This window comes from Opisthorchis viverrini, assembly GCF_000715545.1.
Source record: "Opisthorchis viverrini unplaced genomic scaffold opera_v5_146, whole genome shotgun sequence".
Taxonomy (NCBI): Eukaryota; Metazoa; Platyhelminthes; class Trematoda; order Opisthorchiida; family Opisthorchiidae; genus Opisthorchis; species Opisthorchis viverrini.
The window spans coordinates 372,495-382,830 of NW_008751801.1; positions in this window are offsets into that span (position 1 = coordinate 372,495).

Below are 10,336 nucleotides of genomic sequence, written 5' to 3' on the forward strand. Positions count from 1 at the left end.
ACTGTCCTTGGCATGATTTCGAATGAGACGTTTCTCTCTTTTCTCCCATATTCTCCTGTTACTCTTTCGCATTCATCGCTTGCATTCACTTTTTATGTTTGTGACCATGCTCTTCAAAAATAAATGATAATTTATTAATAAAGATTCAGCAGGCTGAAACGATAAAACTTCACACCGAAATTCAGTTTCCGATGTCGCATCGAAGTGAACGTTTTACTCGAGTTTATTAAATCTTACCAGATTTTTTGATCGAGGGAATGACAGGCTGAAGTGTTCTTCCTAGTGTTCAGCTCATAGTTAATGAAGACGTTTTAGTGAGTGAATCGAGATCCCAACCTTTTACAGATTTCCTCACATACAACCTATCATCCCGGACCAGTTGATCTAACTGACGAAAACAATTGTTTCTCGAGCGAAAACATCCTACAATTCTCGGATCCCTGCAGTCCATCAGCGTTCTCTGTCATTCACTGTGTTCTTCATTTCTCGGTGTTTGAGGGGGCTGCGCGCATCACGATAGATGTTTGTTGCTGGCATAATTTCTCAGCGGCTCGTTCGGAGCTGTTGAGTGTGACGAGAACCAGTATTCGTACAGGTGCGCCAGTAACCTTGAGCAGACGTTTTTAAAAGCTGTGAGTTTAGCATCCGCCCGCACCCCCTCACCCAAATCTCCACTCAACCGTCGTAGCTGTAGAGTTCTCAAAGTTTCTCAGCCAACTCAACTCTATGTTGGTTGTGAAGGTGATCAAGTGAACAGTATGCAACCAACCGTCGTGCTTCACAGGGAAATCGAACGGAGACGTGTGTTCTCACAACGTCATGATCGGAGTGTATTGGTGCACGTCCTAATAAATGACGATCCTGTGAAAAGCTCACCACCAGTGGCTGATTGCTACATGGTTCAAATGCGTCCATAGCCGGCTTGTAGTTGGTGGCTATCACATGGTGTAGGCGCATGTGCTGCAGGATTGTGTTAGCTGGAGACATTTGATGTTCAACGTATAATTGAAGAATTCACTTGCTATTATCTGTGCGCCAAGCCGAAATTGGCCTCCAAATGGGCTTTATCAGGGCTAATCCAACCTACCTGGGTATTCATATCACCTGCTTGAATCACTGTGTCTACACTCTTCGCTGACCAGAGCGACCGTGACGAATCACGATAAAGACGACCTAACTCAGCCTCATAGTGTAGTCTGACACAACGGAGGAATGCAGTTTACCGAGCCGACTTGAATCGATCTTGATTGCACCGGTCAATCTATGAGCACAAAGATGACTATTTAATGTAATCCGATCCCACAAAGCATATCTAACTCGTGGATACCACGATACACTATATCAGGATCGCCTGACTCACACAGCATAAAGTGCAACAAATCCGAATTCATCCTGAGAGTGTCGAGATATGTGGCCCGGCTGGGGCCTTGTGAGCATGTTTCGGAAACAAATCTTACTGTGATCGAGAGAATAAGAGAACAAGATATCCAAAATCCTGAAAATTATTTAGTACAAGGTACGAAAGCTAAAAGCAGCAGTGTGAACCATTTCGGATGAGTTTAATAAAGGTTTACTTTGGTTTATTTTATTGCGAGGAAGCTTACATACAAAGCAACAGCTAGGCAAGTGACAGCTGCATGAGTCCGAATGATTTGGGCGAGGAAACCTAGGATACGAGTCCGTAAATGAAGGGACGTAAGGGCGAATAACACTACTCGGTTAAAGGGACAGAATGAGTCATTTAAGTCTAACAGCTCCACCTTGAGTCGTTGGCTCAAGAGCATTGCCCACAAGTCGGTGGGAGAATACGGTGTTTTGTTCACAATTTAGCCTCTAGCTCAGAAGTTTGAATTGCGAGGCAGAAATTTATGGGGTTTGTTTTAAGGGCGCCGCCTGGAGCATAAGGTATGGTCAACTGACCTACACACAGCAATCACAACCTGAATATTTTGGTCATATTGAATAATGCACCGGCAACCATGGTCAGCGTTGGGAGACTGAAAGATGCGTAATTCAGGGCTGACGGTTTTAAACCCGCCCTATTTCGGGGTACGTCTGCATTGCTGCTTCTATAACTTTAAACGTGCTGGACTCCCGAAAAAGACACCATATCGCCTTAAGACTCTATCTTGGAAGACGATTTATCACCAGACTGCCCGGATATATGATCTGTCACAGTAGGGACATCTGTCGTTCTTCAATGGACTGCTCATCTCTGGCCTTCGTGATAAATTCGAAACTTAAGGAACTGCTTTTCATGCTGGAAAGCCTGCAGGATATCTGTGAGAACAACTACCGGCCACCATAATATGATGACTTGAGCTTTCATCAGGAACCTAGCAAATTATACAAGCAATTTCTTGTATCTTGTGCCTGAATCTCCTACTATTGATCCAGCTTATGAGTAAGATGACGACTAATGCTTTTGGTTTTCCGGATTGCAGCACACAGTTGAGATCGTAAATGTGGTACAACTGGATTAAACGGATGAACGCAGAATAAATTAACACTCATCAGTCGATAAACAGTGGGATTTAGTTTAAATGCGCTGGTCATCAATTACGTGGCGAGGTTACAGTTTCTAAGGGTGAATTCTTTCATTAACACAAATAAATGGTAGTGGCGCAGTCCGACAGGATCCTGCAAAGGGGTTTATTACATCATTAAGGCGGACTCTCAATTTCTATTACAAGTAGTGTGAAGTGGCTCAATCCTGTAGACCAATACCTAAAATGCCCGGACTGTGTCGAAGTGGGTCAGGATAATGGCATGATAGGGTATGAAATGCATGCAACCACAAACCAGCAGATTCCGACCGATCAAGGTCAGTTCCACATATAAAAACAGCGAAACCTACTTTTTCGCATAAAAAACAGGCGTAACCTATATGTCTTCTACACATCTCCTCCTCAGCATTGCAAAAGCTGGCTTTGTGAGCTATTTCAGTAGTTGCGCATATGCTGGGCCAAGTTGGTGACCATTCAGTCTCTTTGCCTGCATGATTCGAGATGCGGTTCATCATCAGATCCGCTAGCGGCGCGTCAGGGATCAGAGAAGCGAACACGTTTTCAACTCTGGATCCACCGCTTTCGCGGTTTCCAGACAAATGACAAAAACACGTTCAGGCATGACCTCCGGAAACATTGATCGTGACATCCTAAATTATCAGCCATCCTTGGGACAGAAAACTCCGCCAAAAAGAACTGAAGCTTTACGAGATTAGACAAAAGCTCCCGGGCCAGATAAAGACGCCTTTCACGAGGACTTGAAGTTATGCGAATACCCTTAACTGTAGGACCGCTGGAAGCATATACGAGGTAGGCTGGAATAACTTTCCATTAGGGATGCCGCATTAGATACGGTGAATAAAAAACAAACCCCTTCTGATGGAAGACAGCTTAACTCAAAACTCAAGGCCTGTTGCCTGGAAAAGGTATGGAACAACAGAAGACTGGCTATCTCTCGTCTGTAAATGCAATTAAAAATGATGTCAGAGTCGGAAACGGTGTCAAAAGTATTTAGTGTTCAAAGGCCGAAAATGTTTAATCTTCCCTAGGGTATGCTTTCGGTATAATTATGTTAAGAATCAGTTTGTGTCTTGGACTAAGTCAACTTTGACCAGCCCTCAAACACCAATCTAAAAAGGAGGCCCTTGTTACGATTGTTCTAGCAGTCTGGTTGGACTTTATAGGAGTGCACATAACTTGTCTCATCCATACCTATGGTTTGCTAGAATGATAGTCCTTTTGCAATGTATTCAGTGATCACAGTTACATCCAACCGCGTTCGCTAAAGTGCCTTGTGTATGCATACAGTTAGGCTCTGAAAAACAGAATTTAAAAGGGTTTTCTCGTCCCGTTTCTGGAACGTATTAACAACTAACTTCTCTGCCGAGAAACTGCACGATGCTTTTTTGCTGCACCACAAGTGAATCTGTTGCCCAGCAACCAAGCTCAGTTTTTGGCCCTGCCGCAGGCTGACTTTAGCCGATCACCAGAGCCAAAACCATGTGGTTTTCAAAGTTGAGAATCCTGACAAAAACAATCTAGCGCGACTGCACGTTTCGATGGTATATTTCTCATAGCTGTTTTTTCGATTGAGCGAGATTTCAAGGTCATCAAACACCCCCCAATAGTATGTAACTGCGAGTTTGCCAAGCAAAGCGTAAGGCCAAATTCTTGCCTATTTCAATGGACCAGTTTGTTCCTAATCTCTTGGACAACTTTTATTTAATTTAAAATTCTTAGGTTGTTCAGTAAAAATTCGGCTTCTTCAATAGAGAAACCACGAACAAACAATGAGCATACATGTATACTCGCCTTCGCAGAAATTCCGATTATATCCTAGGTAACAACGCAGTACTGTTTTATGCTGGAATAATAACTGGTCGTACAGAAACCATTTTAACACAAGTGATTAACCCATATTCGGATAGTCGCATGTAAACTCCCATCCTAATAGTTTGGGAACGACCAGGTTTCTTGTGAAGATCACAAATGTATGTCAACAGCCCTTTGGGTATAGCAGTCGAATTCTCAACGTGTTTGCCACTTTGAATAGGCAATGTAAACTCGGCTGACTCGCTCTTTAGAAAGGGGTTACAGGATGGCTTGAATATTGGAAAACACGGACAACAGGCTATCAGAAAAATTGGAGTCACATGTAATTAGATTGAAAGGGCCGTTGAACGACTGGGTCGATCGTTTCGTGTCACATGGCCTGGGTAGGCCCAGAACTGATACGAATCACCCTTGATAACATAGTACCAGATTTCACAATCGGACCACGACTGTAATCAAGATAAGCCGTTGGACCGATATTGACAGCCTATTGGGTACCCGGGAAATAAACTGAGATGACCTGAGATGACTGTTTTCATAATCGGTGTCAATCATTTGTGACACAATCGCGCTTTTGGCTGAATCAGAGTCCAGTTGTTTCCCGGTAGGAGAGATGCTGACGTATTCTCTTAGCAAGTTTTCCAAAATATCCCGACGGATAAGAGCACTGGAAGGAAACTTTTGCCATATTTCGAGATGAGGACTGGTATCTTTGTCTTTGTAATTTAAGTTGAGCAAAGGGGGTTGGTTGTAAACCAACATCGCAGAGTTGCAGCCGGAAAGGTAGGTTGTTGAGATTGAAACAACTGGTGATTGACCACGTCTGTCAAACGACCGCCTTTATAAAGTAACAGTCGTTCCAGACTGTCGGGTAGGATGCTTAGGAATATTCTTGACTGTGAACCCCTGGATAAACATCATCCCTAAGCACGCTATTGTATTTCATTTCATAATCCGGTGTGCTCTGAGAGCGAATTCACCTAGCTAGGTCCGTTAAACACTCCAGCTTCTGGTGCACAAAACTACGGAAGTTTGTATACTGTCCCATCCGTGTGGGAGTTCTGTTAGCGTATTTCTGAATTGAACCCGTGGATAGTCTGATTAACTTAAAGTTCAAGTAGTGGAATGCGTTGCAACTTTCGGTTTCGGGGATGAACCTGACTAAACTTTTTTAGAAGAGCNAACACTCCAGCTTCTGGTGCACAAAACTACGGAAGTTTGTATACTGTCCCATCCGTGTGGGAGTTCTGTTAGCGTATTTCTGAATTGAACCCGTGGATAGTCTGATTAACTTAAAGTTCAAGTAGTGGAATGCGTTGTAACTTTCGGTTTCGGGGATGAACCTGACTAAACTTTTTTTAGAAGAGCGTCTGTTTTGAAAGAGTCTGCTACAATCATGAAAGCACCTTCTACGTGCCACCGATAAAAGTGAGCATGTCTGATCTCTCCATTCTGCCGGTCAAGACCCGCACATAGAAATATCACTCAACATGGACCAAGAAAATCGGTTTTGGAGATTCCATTGATCTGTCGGGGAAAATGTGAGGTTAAATTGGAACTGCACATTACATCTATCCCCTTAAAAAGCAATCTCTTTAGAGAGACATTGGCGTTTGTTCGTGTCTAACCTGATGAGTTAATCTCATCACCGACCATAATTGGCTGCCTCCGTGAATGAGGCGTTCCGCAAACCAGAGATTCCACCGGAAAGGGTACACAAATTTGGAACTAAAATTGACGTCCCTATCACTTCCACAAACGTATTCTTTTCGTGAGACTATACTTTCATAGGCTCTGGCATACCACCTCCAAAACTCGAGCGACCATTATGCGGTTGTGTGAAATGAGGAATTACACAAATTTAGGGTAAGTTTCAACGCGACCACTGAATTATGCACCCTAGACAGACTATAAAGTTGGAAGATTATGTCATTACCAGGCTTGAGGCGTTGGAATAAGACTTCAGAGAACAGACCTTCATCCACCAAGCACTTCAAACAGTCTAGCTTTTCCGCACTTACTTGGTTCCGGTCTCTTGCCTATTAATCTTAGCTATATTTTGAGGTCACTCAAAATCTGCATAATCATTCTGAGGCAAGAGACCTTCCCTGTAACTATTTTTCATATTCCTTTGCTATGTTTTAGCCACGTATAACCACTTATTCGTAGTTTGCTGGTGCATTCAGATATTTCTTTGTGATAGGACTTTAGTGAACAATCTAAACGCGATTGTGCTAGTAGTTGCAACTGAACAGATAAGATTTCAGGCAGTCTGAGCTGGCCGATTGATGTCAAGCCAAATAATTAATCTTAGCAAATAGGCTAGTCGCTAGTCTATCATCCTACCAAAGGACTACAAAATTTCGGCCGTGGTGTTAAAACCTCCAAAAGTGCTCCATTAGGAGTAAAATTGGAATACTTGGTGTTCGACGAATTCGGCTCACGGACTTTAGTTACTCAGTGGTTTATTTAGCTGTGACGTTTCATTGTCAATCTGTTTATCGGCAGCGGTTTCAATGTAGCGCACAAACTACTGATATCAACATCTGAAAATCCTTACAGAATAGACAATAACAGAGGCAACCACGAAAAACGAAAAGCGCTTCATAGGTTGCGAAATCAGTTCCACGTTTCCACATGTGATGAATGGGGATACCAGGGGTGAATGCTAATTTCTAACTTTTCAGTGCTTCTTTGAATCTGTAAGTGAGGAGCTATTCATTTTCAGTCACCCTTCCCTTATTCTTTGCAATAGTCTTCCGACTACTTATGAGTAGCAGTAAAAAGAAACGTTCACGTCTGGGATTCAGTGGCGTCTTCCAAAAGTCTACATGACAGACGCAGCGAAATTTCATCTGCTCATGTCGTCCAGAAACTGAATTAGCAAATTCTATAGATCAATAGACTCTAAGAACATGGATGTCGAGGTGATTAGGTAAGACTTGTCTGGCGTTACAAGAACTAGTTTGATCATGAGAACCCTCGAAATATTCGTTTGAGGTGGAAACAGAGGGCAACATGGACCAGAGAGAGGGGATGCTTAATTCTCTAATACTTTAATACTTTGATACATTTTAATACCATGAAGCTTCCTAGAATAACCGAGGGTCCAGGAACAATCGTTTTGGTCGAAGCGTATCAATTATATTGGTATTAGACGAACCGAAAACCTTCGAAAAGCAAGAAAACTTACTGAATATCACTACCATATACAGGCCAAATAATAATAATCCCAATTCAGGCCCGACCAGGCAAAAGAGCACTAGGTTCATGGAATCGCAATGCAAGCCGACGGTGTCTACAGTGGTCAGTCCTATGGAATATCAAAGGTGCACACTGGAGGAGCTCATTCTGACTAATAGTTTCCCTTCGGTTCTAAATAAACTATCAAACGTCAGTGTATGTGATGACGGAGGCAGTTTTATTTGTAGTTGTCACAGCGATTTCCACTTTAACGAATCGAAACCTTGCCAGAGAAACACTGAACAAATTATTTCAGCACAATACAAACACAACGGGCACCATTGAGCCGGAAAGAATACGCATACTGCTGAGCTTCGGCAGGAATGCCCAGTTCAGATTTAGTTACTAGGTGAAAAGAATTCCAAATGGATGTCTATAGTCTAGATTTACCGCTGAAACGCCAGTGCAGAGTCATCAAAACAAATCTGCGGATCCGTTACGTAAGGGACTTATTCGCCATCATGAAACGAAATACACCGCAAGATGCACAAGAAGTTCTCAGCGATACATTCAAGGATGTCTCGTTTCGGATCAAAATAGAGACTAAAACCAACTTTAACTCTTGGGCACTTTAGAAAATGAGGAAATTTGATAAGAACCCTGAAAACTGTACATTGCTGGCAAGGTGATGTATGGAACAACACCCAACCACAATGAGAAATATCCAGTATAGCAGTTCATTTATATCGCTTGCAGCAGAATGGAAATGAAGAGGGAAAAAGGAAAACCATGTATTCAGAATATTCCAGGACAGTGAATATCCAGGAGCCTTCATCCAGAATAGACTACAGAAGGTACCTCAAAGTAAGCAACAGCAAGAACATGCAGCGGGCTCAACATTACTGTAGTCCAACCACAAAGTTTACAGCATTATATTAAAAGCACTAAACGGAAGAGCAGAGAAACGAGTGGGTGAAGAAGGATGCTTGGTGCTGGTCTATCGCAAGTATTCCGACACTGTCAGGTGCTCAGTCAGGCAACCTGGGAATTAACGGACACTACAGTTTCCACTGGCATTAATCCGACGTCAGTTCTTGTAGTCTCCAGCCAGCGGCGGAGAGGTCACGAAGACCCCGTTTCGGACCACATTTGGGACCACACCAGAAACATCTAAACTCTTTACTGTATCTTTAACACTCTTCTGACAGTCATATTTTGCCCACCTCGCGGTGTGCGCTTATCTGACGCGGGCACGAAGCTAAACTCGGTAGACGTTATTTTGGACTGCTTAGCACATGACCGATTCACCGCAGTTGGTGGTACTGGATGTTTTCCACGATAAAAGTACTTGCTGCACAACCATATACACGATTTCTGACTAGCTGGTTACAAATTCATTGACGCTATCGGACAAGAACAATGCTTTTGAGGAGTCGGTAGTCAATAACAGTAAGGTGCCTCACTCATCTGTCCGCACACGCCACGTCGCGCAAGCGTTCAACACCACAAACCTTACTATAGTCTCGTACACGCGGCCCTTGTGACTGAATGACACAAATTTTGAACGCCACAAGTATCGTAATTAGGGAAACATGATTCGGTCATTTGAGATTTATGCACTGAATTCATCAGCCACAATTCCGTCAGAGCTAATGATACAACCATGGTATGTAAAATTCTCCGCAATTTCCGGTGGTTCTGTTTGAATTGTAAGGGGCGTGTTGCGAGACTGCAATTTCTGAAGCTTGGATTAAGTGGTCTGGTAGGCTGTCCCACCGCATATCGAGAACGCTTGGTGAAGAATAATCTTGGTGACCCATAAACCTCAGGAAATTAAAGATCGATAGGCAGCATTCACAAACGAAGATGGGTAACATGATATGTCTAATCTACTGCAGCAGTTGTGTGAAGTTATATGTTAGACATATCGGGAGTAAACTGTGGCAATATATATATATATATATATATATATATATANCGATACAGCTATCTGGTAACAGCAGCACGTGCTTTGCTGTTAAATCCCAACCCGTATCTGACCTAAAAACGTGTTGGTTCCTAGTGGCCAGCCAGACTACCCTAACCCGCATTGTCTGTTTAGAAGTATGGGGTAGACCTTTCATGATGCTAAGTGCTTCAACTATTTTTGATATGCAGATCGCTACAGCTAGACCAGATGGAGTGGAAATGTATACACCATTCTTGAGGCTTCGTTGTTATCTAATGTGTTAACTAGGTTGGCTAGAGTGTAGATTCTGAGTGATTCCGTTCCAACTTAGTTTATTGAGACAGAGAGGAAGCTGGCTGGTAGCCCAACAGACATTAGAGGTGTCACAGATGAGCCGCAGACTAAATAGTATTATTTTTACTGTCTCTCTTGTGAGTTATGCATTTATATAGCATCTTTTACATATATTCACATACATCTTCTGACTGACCATTATATGAAGACAGCCTGAAATTGTTTCTTCTTAAAGGGACAGTGGAGAGTTTCACAACACTCAAATTTCAATTCAACTTCTCCAGCTTGATCACTGTCACAGTTAACAGGACTGACGGAAATAATATCGCCCTGCATAGTTTAAAACAAATAGGATACCTTGTTCTAGCCTGGAGAGCGATTTGGGTTTAGTTCACTGGTCGATGGCTTGTGCTTAATGTCGTTTGAGGTGAGCCAGCCATACCCTGAAAGTTCTGTTGACGGTAAAACTTTGTCTAAATCAGTTTTGGGCAATCCTTCAACTGGAAGCTCACACTGATGTGAATTTTTGAAGAAAGTCGCTCTGAAGGCCATGCTGATCATAAGGCTTTTC